Below are 16,622 nucleotides of genomic sequence, written 5' to 3' on the forward strand. Positions count from 1 at the left end.
GGTCCGATTTCTCCTCTCTGACACCCCGTTGAGTTGAGGTGTTCCCGGAGGTGTCCATTGTGAGACTATGCCGTTTTCTTTGAGATAGTCCCGGAATTCCCCACTAAGGTATTCTCCTCCTCGATCTGATCGAAGAGCCATAAGAGGTTTTCCAGTTTGTTTTTCTACTTCATTCTTGAACTCTTTGAACTTTTCAAAGGATTCAGACTTGTGTCTCATAAGATACACATACCCATACCGTGAATAATCATCGGTAAAGGTAATGAAGTAAGAATAACGTCCCCTGGCTAGCACATCGAATGGGCCACATACATCTGTATGTACTAGGGTAAGTATTTCAGTGGTCCTCTTCCCATGTCCTACAAAGGGTAGTCTGGCCATCTTTCCTTGAAGACAGGACTCGCAAACTGGATATGACTCGGAAGTCAATGAGCCTAAGAGCCCATCTTTATCCATTTTGTTCATTCTATCTTCTCCAATATAGCCAAGTCTGAGGTGCCACAAATATCTTTGGTTTATCTCATCTCTGGATCTTTTGGATCCTTTGGCACTCACATCTTGCTCGGTAACATTCACAGATACATCCATATGTAAATGGTAGAGACTGTCAATCATAAAATCACGTGCGACTATTTTATTTCTCAAATAAATAGAACAGCAGTCTTTGTCAAATGTAAAAACATGACCTTCCTGTGCTAGACATGAAACAGAAATCAAATTTCTGCTAGCAACAGGTACATAATAGCAGTCTCTAAGTATTAAACTAAATCCAGACGGTAGTCGCAGATGGTAGGTGCCCACAGCCACAGCAGCAACTTTTGCCCCGTTGCCAACCCGAAGGGTTACCGCACCTTCCGCCAGCCTTCTACTTTCCTTTAGACCCTGCATGGTAGTGCACAAATGAGCACTAGAACCAGAATCTATAACCCAACTAGAAGTAGAAGAAACCGTTAGATTAGTTTCAATAATGAGCAAGTCTATACCTTCTGAAGGTGTGTCACCTTTCTTGTTCTTTAGGCTCTCGAGGTATGAAGGACAGTTTCTCTTCCAGTGGCCTTCGACATTGCAGTGGAAACATTTTTCTTTGTCGTTAGCCTTTTTCTTTTGAACTTCCTTCTTTGGCTTCTTGTCTTTCTTCTGCTTCTTTGTAGGCTTCCTTTTCTTCCAAGTAGACTTTCTCTTGGAACCAGAAGTCAACTCAGCAGCGAGGACATTGCCCCTTGAACCTTTCAAGGCTCCCTCAGCAGTTACCAACATGTTGATTAGTTCAGTCTTAGTGCATTCAATCTTATTCATGTGGTAGTTTACTATAAACTGACCAAATGAATCAGGAAGTGACTGTAGGATCAAATCCACTTGCAATTCCTTGTGCATGTCCATACCGAGCTTCTCAAGCTCCTCTAGGTCCTTGATCATGGTCAGACCGTGATCATGAACAGACTGCCCTTCGCGCATCTTCGCTTTGAAAAGCCTCTTGGACACTTCAAAACGAGCTGTGCGACTCTGCTCACCATACAACTCTTGTAGGTGTGCCAGTATGTCCCTAGCAGTCTTTATATTTTCATGCTGGCATTGGAGTTCATTAGACATAGATGCCATCATATAGCATTTTACTCTAATGTCATCGTCCAACCACTTTTTATGCATCTCACGCTGAACATCAGTGGGACGTGCTGGTAATGTGGGGATATCTGAATCAAGTATATAGCCTATCTTCTCACAGTCCAAAACTATTTTGAGATTTCTAAGCCAGTCCTTGTAATTGGTTCCGGTCAGTCGGTTGGTCTCAAGAATACGGGTCAAAGGGTTTGAAGCCGACATTGTATCTGCAGAGAGTAAAGATTCTAGTTAGACTTTTGTACTTGATCCTAATCTGTCCTAAGGTCTTTTAGAACAAATGTGACTCCCACTATTTTCTCGAATTCCTCACACTCCCCTGGTAGGAAAACGGAAATCCCACACGACTAGGGTTTCTAGTGGGTACTGCGGTCCCACCAATTTACATGCCACCTCACCTAACAGTTATTGGTGACACATAGATGGATGAGTGTACAACTCTTGTACAATGCTTCTCAAGCATGTTGCAGTGCAACTTGGTCTCTAAGCCATGAAGACCTCACCTAACAGTTATTGGTCTCATTTCTTAGTTAAGTCAGACCCACCGTATAACCGTAGGAATAAAGTCGTCATTGGGTCCTCACCTAATAGTTATTGGTGCCCAACCCCACCTTTACCCTACAACATCTCATGTCTATAGAGAGGTCCAGCCCCCCAATGCAACTTGACCACTGTATCCAGCCGAGACAAGTCAACATCAGAAAGGCCTTAGCAGCTCTACTACAGTGGAAGACCTATTGACTTAATATTGGTTAATCAGGTCTTAGTGTTTGCAACTTGAGCCTTTCATAAGAGGTAATCGAACAATAGGCCAGGTAAGCAGGTGGGAGGCTCCCCTTACTCAGAGAGTAAGGTCCTAATTAAGTAACCACCTTTCATGCTTTCCTAGACACCAATTAGATCAATTAATCTAATATGACTTGCTCATGTCGGTTCACTCTCGACTTGATTGAGGAGGTTTTGATTTAGGTCTCAATTGGGTTTGCTACATCACATGTAGACCTATCTACCCGACTCTCATTCACATCACATGCAAACGGCGCATTGCAGGCAGTTATAATCGCGGCAATAATTAAAGCTAAACTTTAACTAGGTGATGATCATGGATTCTAATTAGGTCGTATTACAAGCACATGCACATCAATCGATCAAGTGGTCTTCAACTCTTGAATTGATTCCAAGCTTTCTTGATTCGATCCTTGATCAACTCTTGATCCCATCGCCATTAACCGCTTAGATCACCTTTCATCTCATGCCTTTGCTTCAACTTGATCGTTGATGTACATCACATCACAGAAATACAACCAGATGTAAAATAAAAATAAAAATAATTTACATCTCCTTTTAGGAGGCACGCAGGCCTCTCAAAACATCAAATAAGATGCATGCAAGCATCTGAAAAATTACATGACATCGCAGATCACATCGCAGGTCATTACATTTGATACCAAAAGGGGTTGAATCCTATGATCATCACTGTATGCTACAATTATAATTTTCAGATCTGAAACTTAACTGATTATATCATGACATAGGTCGCTGATCATGCTAATCATGATTCTAAACTTTGTAATCCCATTAACAATGCAATTAGAATCATCTTTTTATCACATAAAAATCAGCATGTAAAAATCAGCACCCCTGAAAAATCTGCATGCAGAATTTTTCAGCATGCATGATCATTTAATTTTCAGATCTAATATGCCTTTAGATATTTAATTCTTACCTTAATCTACGAAGCCTAGGCTCTGATACCTGTTAGATGTATGCCCTAGAAGCCAATTTGGCTGACACATTGTTGATTCTAGGGACATAATTTTGTACTTGACTATTTATTATTGAATAAATAAAAGGCATCTTTTTCATTCATATTGTTTATGTGTCTATGAATCGTCCAAGAAATTAATAAGATGATGATACATATTCTCAAGAGTTGAGAATTTGAGCCATGTATCATTGGTGATTAATTTCTAAATGCTCCTGATCAATGGATCATCACGAGGACGGTGAACGATCCGATCAGTGCACAGATCACTTTCCTTCTGGATGGACGAGACTTGAGTCCACAGTGTAGGGACACTGAAGTGATAGTGCAGGTGCTTGTTAGAGAACAAGGGTACTGAGCGTGACCAAGACAAGAAGTCACTTGGATGTCTATCCACTCGTCAGTGACTTACTTGATGTTGCAGTAGTGTGACTGGTCCTTTGACCTGCGGTGCTTCGGCTACTCACAGTGAGGTTATTGTAGTTTGACTGCACACATACATGGTCTCTAGCCATATGGGTCCATGCAGTGTAGATTGGCTGCAGTAGGTTCACTGTAGGAGTAGGGTATGCACCTATAAGGAATCTATCGACCTTGATAGAAGAGGAGTGATCCTATGTGATTTGTTAGACTGAGTTCTAAGACCTTGGCCAGGGCAGTAAAGTGGAGAAAGAGTTTTCCACTATCGAACTCAAGTCGAATAAATCTTGACATATGACAGACGATGGGGTTTGACGAGTTGTCCATGACCTCCATCCTGTAGGGATCCACGATAGTAGGACTGTATCACACGTTAACTGCACCTAGAGGTTCATCATTCCATTCTGCTGGGTAGCCACTACATGCTGCTAGGTGTCACTGGTGGATGGTGGGACTCATAGGGATTATCTTGATGATCGATAAACCCTAATGAGTTGAGTTGGAATCGTTCCAACCCATTGAAAGGAGTTTTCAATGATATAGTGATAGAGATCACAATATGTCTCACTACCAGTCAGAATAGAACCTATGGGGTCACACACACTAGAAGTATTGACCGATCCGATGGTTGAAATCGTGATTAGGAATCACAAGAAATCAATTTGATTGATAAAAGGTTGAAGAAGGAAAAAGGAATTAATTAATTGGACTTGAAACAAGAATCCTACTTCGGGTAGGATTCCTAGAGTCCTAATTGGATTAGGACTGGGAATCCTAGTTGGAGTAGGACTGGAATTCCTATTTGGAATAGGATTCCTACAATCCTAATGAGATTAGGAATTTTGAATTAAAATTGGATTCCTACTTGGAGTAGGATTCCTAGAAATCCTAATTGGATTAGGACTTCGGATTCAAATAGAGTCCTAATTGGATTAGGACTAAAATTAAAATACATCCTAATTGGATTAGGATTCCTTAAGTCTAAATTAATTATTAATCTAATGAATCAACATGACTCCTAATTGGATTAGGATTGAAGAGTTCAATTGAGTCATGATTCATTCAAGTCCTAATTGGATTAGGACTAGCATAGATTGAACCCAATTTGGTTAAGCCTAATTGGATTAGGACTTAACCACATTAGGGCATCCAAATCCTTACCTAATGAGGATTAGGGCAACCATGAAGGAGGGGCACACGCCCCTCCTCCTTTCATATTGCTTGGTGCGGCAACAAGAGGGGCCGGCGCCCCTCTTGGAATTATTTCAAGGGAGCTCCTAAAAGTTAGGAGCTCCACTTGTTATTTAAGGAGGGCTTCATGGGGGCTGACCTAATAGATGAGAAGGCTTCTTCCTTGCTGCCGTACGCCCCCCTCTTGCTCCTCCTTTGGTTCAGCCGCCATTAGCAAAGGGAAAAGAAGAGGAGGCCTCTCCCTCCTCTTGGTCTTCTTCCTTGGCTTCAACGCGTGTGAAGAGAAGAAGGCTGCGAAGGGATTTGATCTTCTTCCTCTTCTTCATCCTTCTTCTTCCTCCTCTCAAGTGCAATCAAGAGTTGATTGAAAGAGAGGACATCAGCCATCAAAGCTATCTCTGCAAGGGAGCTAGTACCCCGGTGAGATAGAGTGCTTGGATCGGATCCTGCTTCGTGTGGATACCCGTAGAGGCCGGACGTTTGAACGGCTTCAAGCGAACCCTCTTCCAAAACCACGAATTCAGATTTGCGGTGATCATCTACCCGCGCAAGGTGAAGATTTGATCTTCCTATTAGTTTTAAAAGTTTTAATTCTTACCTAATTACGAAAGGTCTCGAAACAACGTTCATGCGATGAACGTCGAACCCGTGCATGCCGATTCCGCTGCCATCTGAAAAATTTTTGAAATATCAGCGGCATGGGCGGGTTCCCAACAATACCACTGTTGGGAACCCGCCCATGCCGCTGATATTTCAAAAATTTTTCAGATGGCAGCGGAATCGGCATGCACGGGTTCGACGTTCATCGCATGAACGCTTGTTTCGAGATCTTTCGTAATTAGGTAAGAATTAAAACTTTTAGAACTAATAGGAAGATCAAATATTCACCTTGCACGGGTAGATGATCACCGCGAATCTGAATTCGTGGTTTTGGAAGAGGGTTCGTTTGAAGCCGTTCAAACGTCCGGCCTCTACGGGTATCCACACGAAGTAGAGAACCGATCAAAGCTTTCTTGTCTTCCCGGGGTGCTAGCTCCCTTGCAAAGACTCCTTTGATGGCTGATCTCTTCTCTTTCTTTCAACTCTTGAAAGTGCTTGAGAGGAGGAAGAAGAAGAAGGAACTCAAGGAAGAAGAACACAGCTTCTGCAGCCTTCTTTCTTTTCCCTGCGTTGGAAGAAGGATTGGAGGAAGAGGAAGACGCCAACGCTTGGACCTTGCTCTTCCTTTGCTTGCGGCTGAACCAAGAGAGGAGAGGGGAGGGTGGCGGCAGCAAGAGGAGGATGGCTCCAAATACCTAGGGCGCCGGCCTCATGGTGCTTCTTATAGCCATCAAGGGCTCCTCCAAAGTAGGAGCCCTAGATGGTTTTCCAAAGAAAGAAAGGGGGGGTGCGCCGGCCCCTCTCTCTCCTTCAATCCGCACCATCCAAGATGAGAGGGGCTGATGCCCCTCTTACTTGGTTAACCTAATCCTCTTCCAAAGAGGATTAGGTGCCTCTCTCATGGTTTAATCCTAATCTAATTAGGATTGGCCAAATTGGGTTCAATCTATACTAGTCCTAATCCAATTAGGACTTGAATGAACCATGACTCAATTGAACTCTTCAATCCTAATCCAATTAGGAGTCATGTTGATTCATTAGATTAATAATTAATTTGGACTTAAGGAATCCTAATCTAATTAGGATTTGTTTAATTTTAGTCCTGATCAAATTAGGACTCTACTTGAATCCGAAGTCCTAATCCAATTAGGATTTCTAGGAATCCTACTCCAAGTAGGAATCCAATTTTTAATTCAAAACTCCTAATCTCATTAGGATTGAGGAATCCTATTCCAAGTAGGAATCCCAGTCCTAATCCAATTAGAACTCTAGTTATCCTACCCGAAGTAGGATTCTTGTTTCAAGTCCAATTAATTAATTCCTTTTTCCTTCTTCAACTTCTTATCAATCAAATTGATTTCTTGTGATTCCTAATCACGATTTCAACCATCGGATCGGTCAATACTTCTAGTGTGTGTGACCCCATAGGTTCTATTCTGACTGGTAGTGAGATATATTGTGATCTCTATCACTATATCATTGAAAACTCCTTTCAATGGGTTGGAACGATTCCAACTCAACTCATTAGGGTTTATCGATCATCAAGATAATCCCTATGAGTCCCACCATCCACTAGTGACACCTAGCAGCATGTAGTGGCTACCCAGCAGAATGGAATGATGAACCTCTAGGTGCAGTTAACATGTGATACAGTCCTACTATCGTGGATCCCTACAGGACGGAGGTCATGGACAACTCGTCAAACCCCATCGTCTGTCATATGTCAAGATTTATTCGACTCGAGTTCGATAGTGAGAAACTCTTTCTCCACTGTGTATACTGCCCCGGCCGAGGTCTTACGAACTCAGTCTTATAAATCACATAGGATCTCTCCTTATCTATCAAGGTCGATAGATTCCATATAGGTGCATACCCTACTCCTACAGTGAACTTACTGCAGCCAATCTACACTGCATGGACCCATATGGCTAGGGACCATGTATGTGTGCAGTCAAACTACAATAACCCCACTGTGAGCAGCCGAAGCACCGCAGGTCAAAGGACCAGTCACACTACTGCAACATCAAGCAAGTCACTGACGAGTGGATAGACATCCAAGTGACTTCTTGTATTGGTCACGCTCAGTACCCTTGTTCTCTAACAAGCACCTGCACTATCACTTCAGTGTCCCTACACTGTGGACTCAAGTCTCGTCCATCCAGAAGGAGAGTGATCTGTGCACTGATCGGATCGATCACCGTCCTCGTGATGATCCTTTGATCAGGAGCATTTAGAAATTAATCACCAATGATACATGGCTCAAATTCTCAACTCTTGAGAATATGTATCATCATCTTATTAATTTCTTGGACGATTCATAGATACATAAACAATATGAATGAAAAAGATGCCTTTTATTTATTCAATAATAAATAGTCAAGTACAAAATTATGTCCCTAGAATCAACAATGTGTCAGCCAAATTGGCTTCTAGGGCATACATCTAACACTACAAAGGGCAATCTAGCCATTTTTTCTTGAAGACAGGACTCACAAACTGGATATGACTCGGAAGTCAATGAGCCGAGAAGCCCATCTTTATCCATTTTGTTCATCCTATCCTCTCCAATACGGCCAATCCTGAGGTGCCACAAATATTTTTGGTTTATCTCATCCCTGGATCTCTTGGATCCTTTGGCATTCACTTCTTGCTCGGTAACATTCACAGATACATCCATATGTAAATGATAGAGACTGTCAATCATAAAACCACGTGCAACTATTTTATTTCTCAAATAAATAGAACAGCAGTCTTTGTCAAATGTAAAAACATGACCTTCCTGTGCTAGACATGAAACAGAAATCAAATTTCTGCTAGCAGCAGGTACATAATAGCAGTCTCTAAGTAATAAACTAAAACCAGACGGTAGTCGCAGATGGTAGGTGCCGACAGCCACAGCAGCAACTTTTGCCCCGTTGCCAACCCGAAGGGTTACCGCACCTTCCGCCAGCCTTCTACTTTCCTTTAGACCCTGCATGGTAGTGCACAGATGAGCACTAGAACCAGAATCTATAACCCAACTAGAAGAAGAAGAAACCATTAGATTAGTTTCAATTATGAGCAAGTCTATACCTTCTGAAGGTGTGTCAGTCCTCTTGTTCTTCAGGCTCTCGAGGTATGAAGGACAGTTCCTCTTCCAGTGGCCGTCGACATTGCAGTGGAAACATTTTCCTTTGTCATTAGCCTTTTTCTTTTGAACTTCCTTCTTTGGCTTTTTGTCTTTCTTCTGCTTCTTCGCAGGCTTCTTTTTCTTCCAAGTAGACTTTCTCTTGGAACCAGAAGTCAACTCAGCAGCAAGGACATTGCCCCTTGAACTTTTCAAGGCTCCCTCAGCAGTTACCAACATGTTGATCAGTTCAGTCTTAGTGCATTCAATCTTATTCATGTGGTAGTTTACTATAAACTGACCAAATGAATCAGGAAGTGACTGTAGGATCAAATCCACTTGCAATTCCTTGTGCATGTTCATTCCGAGCTTCTCAAGCTCCTCTAGGTCCTTGATCATAGTCAGACCGTGATCATGGACAGACTGCCCTTCGCGCATCTTTGTCTTGAAGAGCCTCTTGGACACTTCAAAACGAGCTATGCGACTCTGCTCACCATACAACTCTTGCAGGTGTGCTAGTATGTCCCTAGCAGTCTTGAGATTCTCATGCTGGCATTGGAGTTCATTGGACATGGATGCCATCATATAGCATTTAACTCTAATGTCATCATCCATCCACTTTTGATGCATCTGACGCTGAACATCAGTAGGACGTGTTGGTAGTGTGGGGCTATCTGAATCGAGTATGTAGCCTATTTTCTCACAGTCCAAAATAATTTTGAGGTTTCTAAGCCAGTCCTTGTAATTGGTTCCGGTCAGTCGGTTGGTCTCAAGAATACGGGTTAAAGGGTTTGAAGCTGACATTGTATCTGCAGAGAGTAAAGATTCTAGTTAGATATTTGTACTTGATCATTAATCTGTTCTAAGGTCTTTTAGAACAAATGTAACTCCCACTATTTTCTCGAATTCCTCACACTCCCCTAGTAGGAAAAATGGAAATCCTACACGACTAGGGTTTCTAGTGGGTACTGCGGTTCCACCGATTTACATGCCACCTCACCTAACAGTTATTGGTGACACATAGATTGATGAATGTACAACTCTTGCACAATGCTTCTCAAGCATGTTGCAGTGCAACTTGGTCTCTAAGCCATGAAAACTTCACCTAACAGTTATTGGTCCCATTTCTTAGTTAAGTCAGACCCACCGTATAACCGTAGGAATAAAGTCGTATTGGGTCCTCACCTAACAGTTATTGGTGCCCAACCCCATCTTTACCCTACAACATCTCATGTCTATAGAGAGGTCCAGCCCCCCGATGCAACTTGACCACTGTGTCCAGCCGAGACAAATCAACATCAGAAAGGCCTTAGCAGCTCTACTACAGTGGAAGACCTATTGACTTAATATTGGTTAATCAGGTCTTAGTGTTCGCAACTTGAGCTCTTCATAAGAGGTAATCGAACAATTGGCCAGGTAAGCAGGTGGGAGGCTCCCCTTACTAAGAGAGTAAGGTCTTAATTAAGTAACCACCTTTCATGCTTTCCTAGACACCAATTAGATCAATTAATCTAATATGACTTGCTCATGTCGGTTCACTCTCGACTTGATTGAGGAGGTTTTAGTTTAGGTCTCAATTGGGTTTGCTACATCACATGTAAACCTATCTACCCGACTCTCATTCACATCACATGCAAACGGCACATTGCAGGCAGTTATAATCGCAGCAATAATTAAAGCTAAACTTTAAATAGGTGATGATCATGGATTCTAGCTAGGTCGTATTACAAGCACATGCACGTCAATCGATCAACTGGTCTTCAACTCTTGAATTTGTTCCAAGCCTTCTTGATTCGATCCTTGACCAACTCTTGATCCAATCGCCATCAACCGCTTAGACCCCTGTTCATCTCATGCCTTATCTTCGACTTGATCGTTGATGTACATCACATCACAGAAATACAACCAGATATAAAATAAAAATAAAAATAAATTACATCTTCCTTTTAGGAGGCACGCAAGCCTCTCAAAACATCAAATAAGATGCATGCAAGCATCTGAAAAATTACATGACATTACAGATCACATCGCAGGTCATTACATTTGATACCAAAAGGGTTTGAATCCTATGATCATCACCACATGCAGCAATTATAATTTTCAGATCTGAAAACTAACTGATTATCTCATGACATAGGTTGCTGATCATGCTAATCATGATTCTAAACTTTGTAATCCCATTAACAATGCAATTAGAATCATCTTTTTATCACATAAAAATCAGCATGTAAAAATCAGCACCCTAGGAAAAAATCTGCATGCAGAAATTTTCAGCATGCATGATCATTCAATTTTTCAGATCTAATAAGCCTTTAGATAATTAATTCTTACCTATTTTTAGTTTTAAAATTATAAATTTTATACGAAGGCAGGTAAGAAATTGGTTAGAAATTAGCTTTGGATTTGAGGTGGGTTATGATCGTTGATTTGCTTGAACTTGTTCTCGACCCTAATGTCATTTAAATTTAATTCTTGCTAAACTGCTTCAGACCGGACTCGACAAGACTAAAAATAGGACCGTGACCTAAAAAAAGGGTTAATCAAATCTTTTTCCTTATACAAAAATAATTATCTAATAACTTATTTAATCATAGCCTTAGCTTGATCAGGTTACTAAACCGGGTCAACACAATCTCCTCCTTATATGTTTTTATGAAAGATCGCAACCAGGAGAGAGACAAGTTCAGAATTATTTACCTCTTACCATATTTTAAATTTATTTCAATGTTTATTCAATTTCATGATAAAATATGTATTTATTAGTTTAAGAACATTGATAAGTGCTATGGAAAAATAACTAAATTATAAATTATTAAGCACTTATCACACCCCCAAATCTATATTTTGCTAGTTCTCGAGCAAAATAAAATTAGAAAAAAAACTCTAACTCACTTTCGCAGGCATCGCGATTGCATTTACCCTATGCAATAAGGCTTTAAACCCCTAGGTTACCCTAGTGGATGAGTTATAGTCTCATGAGGGTTTCCAGTGAAGATATCCACAAACTTTAATATTAAAATAAATCATTTATTATTATGATTAATTTGTTTTTTTTTGATCTATAAAGTAAAAATCAAATTCCAAATGCATACTAGCTAAGAATTTCAAAAACTCCCCCTTTTTTTTATTAAAATCTAATTTGAGACACATAAATGATAAGAATTTCAAAGCACACACGGTTTTATTTACTAAATCAGCCCAAATTCTAGGTTAGTATGCAATCTAAGTTAAAGTCATTAAGTCTCCATTTAGAAAGTTGTAAGACTCATTTATACTGGAGTGCTCGGTGAAATCTAGACCGTACACGAGCTAAGAGTTTAGATCTCCAAAATATTGCTAATACCAGTAGTTTCCAAGGATTGGTCGAAAGAACCTGCTCACTGATTCAAAATCATCTTTTCTGCAGAATTTCGAGAGTTGTGGATGTTTACTTTAGTACCTCACGGGCTTTATCTGTAATATTCCAGTTTACTCGAATTTTTACAACGACGGCTTTCACACTATTGTCTTTTCAAGGTCAATACAGAGTTTTTTAATATTATTTTTAAATTGTGCACTTTTACTCTTGTGGTGATTTCTCCGTGTAACGAGCAGTCAGTCGACAACTCTCACACCAGTTGGCATAAGGTGTCGGGCATCAAGACTCCCTTACGGACTTATGCTCAGAGTTCTCATCACAATCCCACTTGTTGCCCAAGGTGACAAGCCAAGAGGGGGGGTTGAATTGGTTTCTTTTACTTTTAACTATCTTACTTGTGTTAAATGATGAGTTAGTAAACTTAAACAAATCACAATACAAACAACAAGAAGTATAGTGGTTCGGTGCTCTCCTTAGCACCTACGTCCACTCCCCAAGCGACCCCTTGGAAATTCACTATAATCCCGCGGATTACAGTTGGATTGTTTTTTGGGCTCACAATCCAAAAATCTTTACACTTTGGTTTTCCGGGTTCACCAAAAACCTATGTTGGTTTTACGGGCTCACCAACGAACCTTTGTTGGTTTTACGGGCTCACCAACGAACCTTTACAATTGGTTTTCCGGGTTCACCAATCAACCTATTCCGTTGGTTTTGCGGGCAAACCAACCAACCTTTACAAGTAGTTTAACAAATAAAGAAAGAAGATTTAAACTCCTAGATAAGCAAATAAAACAATATAATCTACAAAGAAGAGTTTAGAAAGTATTTATCGCTTGTAGTGACTTCTCTCTTTTTTGTCAAGGATGCTTCACTCTTCAAGAGAGGATGGAGCTCTTGATGACTCTTTGAATCTGCTCAACCCCTTTCTTTGATTCTTGAATGAAGCACTTGGATGAAGAAGATTAGGGCACTTTCTCTTTCTTGTATACACTTTGATATTCTTTGGAAAGGATGTTCTATCTGATGAATAGTGCCACTTTAAATAGTTTCCTACATCAATTGGACAAGCCCCAATGGTTAGAATTCAAAAACTAGCCGTTACTCACTGTTGGAAGGACAAAAAGTACATCTGCAGAACTAGCCGTTATGCTTCTGCCCGTGTTTGGGTCGGCTCAACCTGTCCTTGGGTCGACCCAACTTTCACTTGGGTCGACTCAAACATTCCTTGGGTCGACCCTCTCAGAAACACAAAAACTTGCAATTCAGCCTTCCTTCACTTGGGTCGACCCAACCTTTCTTTGGGTCGACTCAAGGTTCAGTTGGGTCGACTCAACTTCTTCTTGGGTCGACCCTAATAGGGTTTCCAGAGAACCTTTTCTGTCTTCTGTTCTGTCTTGCCTTTGGGTCGACCCACACAGGGTTTGGGTCGACTCAAGCTTGGGTCGACTCAACTTTATCTTGGGTCGACCCTCTCAGTAAATCCAGAGAACCATTTTCTGAGTTGTTTGAGGATCTTGATGTTTGGGTCGACTCATGCTTTCCTTGGGTCGACCCAACTCACTGTTCATCTGTGCCATTTTTGCAGAAGTGTGCCAAATACTTTCTTGATGTGCCGGGGTCGACCCAATCATCCTTTGGGTCGACTCAATCCACACTTTGCTGCATCTCAAGGTTAGATTCATTCAAATAAACAATGAAATGTATCTATATCAAATTATACAAATATACCAGAGTAATAGACTTATAAATGAAGTATCGATTTAACTTATAACATACTCAAGATAATTGCTTGTTAATCATCAAAATAACACTATCATCCTCAATCTCTCCCTTTTTGATGATTACAAAATAAAGAGTATGAGCCTATTAATACTTATCTTAAAATCAGTTTTTGAAAGGGCTTAACTTGCTGAATTTCAGCTTTTCATATATAAGAGTGAAGTCTCCCCCTATATCATTCAAATATTGCCAATTTGACTTTTTGAATTGCTCCCCCTTTCATTTATAATTCATTAAAGATGAAACTCCAAAAATTTGAGATAAAACATGAGTTTCAGGTTATGTATCGAGGTGTGAAAGGTGCGTGCCAAATTCTGAAATTCTATGTGCCAAATTCTGAAATTTGATAGAAATTTTTGACTTGATCATTTTCATTGTTGCAAATTGCTCCCCCTTGGATGTATATGCTTTTCTATATGATTTTCAATTTATTTTACAAGTTATTTCGTTATTTCTCCTTCTTTCTTTACTTCTCCTCTTATCACTCTACCTTTACTTCTCCCCCTATTACTCTTTCTTTACTTCTCCCCCTTTTTGTTATCATCAAACAGATGCATGGAAAAAGACACAATAAATAACAAACATTCAAACTTCATTGATCAAAATAGGAACATTTTAGTACATTCATGCCCAAAAATAAAAACAAATACAATGTTCCTTAATCAAAGTCTAAAGATACATGATAAAAGCAAAATACATATGAGACTAGATATCGAGCCTAGGCTTTAAACAGAAATGCTAATATCAGCCTAGGGAGTATCTATTGGCTGGGATCTAGTCCTCATCCTCCTAGTGTACGTGGCGAGGGGAGGTCGAGCCTGGTGAGACTGTGTCTGGCGTGGAGCACGACGAGCTGGATGACTCTGTGCCGAAATCTCTGACTCAGCGGCCTGTGGCACAGATGGTCCATGGGTCTCTCTCTCTCCGGAGTGCTCCTATCTGCTGCCTCAGATCACTGATCTCAGCAGACATGATGTCCAGTCGGCTCGTCAGCCCATCAGTAATAGTCCTCGCCTGAGCTGACATACTATCTAATCTGCTCGTCAGCCCATCAGTGATAGTCCTCGCCTGAGCTGACATGATCTCAGTCATCCTACTCCAGAACTCATCTGTATCTCTCGGAGGAACAGATGACGATGGTCCAGCCTCCGAAGGTGCAGTAGGATGATCCATATGCTCCTCATCCTCAGGGATAGGGTCTCCATGATCTGGTGCATCACCCTCTGGTGCCTCACCCTGAATCCCTGCTCCAGTATTAATCCACTGCCCGTTCACTTTCTCATATCCCATGCGTATAAGTGTCCGTGTAGTGTATGTGTCAGTATGAAGCAGACTCCTGGATGCCTCCCCCTCGACAGATATACCGTGCTGTCGAAAAATCAACGTGAGTATCATACCATAAGGTAGTGATACTCTGAAGTTGCAGATCACTTTCCTCATCTGCTTTAGTATCATGGCCGGGAGATTGAGGGGAATACCCTGAATAATATACTCCATTACTACTAGATCTCGCTCAGTGATGAGATCGAATCTCCCGCTCTTCGGAAATAAAATCCTATTTATAATGCTGAGCAGTAATCTCATTTCAGTAGAAAGAGAGCTAGCTATTACCTTCTCCGAAAAGTCGAAGTCCTCATTTTCCATTATCAACTGAAGGGCTCTCATCTTATTTTCAGGCTTTTCCGGAGTGGCTCCTTCGCAGGGCAGATGAAGTAGCTCACTCAAACTCTCCTCGGAAACTCGAACCCTTACTCCTCGAACTTCCGAAACAAGCCCTCCCATTCCAGTTTTAAGGAAGGCATAGAACTTCCGAACTAATCCGGGGTAGATCATCACATCTAGGGAGCAAAGATACTCCCAACCTTGCCTTTGGATCCATTCCCTCAACCTAAACCCTTCTTGAGCAGAGAACTCGGAATGGATCCTTCTCCCCGTTGTAACCGGTCTCCCCGCAAATCTTGCAAGTATAACTGAGGGGGAAGGAGGAGGAGGTGGCTCCGCACGTGCCTCACGTTGTGGAGACACGATAGATGGCTCTGTAGGTTGCCTTTCCTCACGTTGGATCCGTGAGACTCTTCCGGATCTCTTGTCTACGGCTCTTTTGGGTCCCATTTCTCCAAGATCTTAAGGTAATCTACTGTTTGGAGGAGTTTGGAGGAGTTTGGAGAGTGGGGATTAGAGTATTCAGAAGAGGACAAGGACAAACAGTGCCCTAATAGTGCTCTCGGGTCCCCCTTTAACAGTGGGGTCCCGACGTTGGGTCGACTCAAGAAATTTCTTGGGTCGACTCAACGTTGGGTCGACCCTATTCTGGGTTGGGTCGACCCAAGTGCAGAATTTTTCTTTTCTCTTCCTTTTTGCTTCTAAAAATTTTCCTTGCTTCCAATCCTTATAAATTCTTTCTGGGACAATGATACATGAGTAAGGAATCTATAGATAACAAGTTTGACTCATGTTTCATGGGTTTTTAGAAATTGGAGGAATGTATCATGAGACTACTTGCTCCCTTTTATATTTCTTCAATAAAAAGGATCACATATGCCTAATTCCCTCCTTAGCGTGCAGAATCTATCTTCACTCAAGGGTTTTGTAAATATGTCGGCTAATTATTTTTCAGTGCGTATATGTTCAATACATATGTTTCCATTTTGCACATGATCCCTAATAAAATGATACCTTATTTCTATGTGTTTGGCTTTAGAATGCTGAACTGGATTTTTAGTAAGATTGATGGCACTAGTATTATCACATTTAATAGGAATATTATCTAGCTTAACTCCATA

Source organism: Phoenix dactylifera, chromosome 1, assembly GCF_051530095.1.
Source record: "Phoenix dactylifera cultivar Ajwa chromosome 1, Ajwa_hap1_PhDact_Kaust_v1.1, whole genome shotgun sequence".
Lineage (NCBI taxonomy): Eukaryota > Viridiplantae > Streptophyta > Magnoliopsida > Arecales > Arecaceae > Phoenix > Phoenix dactylifera.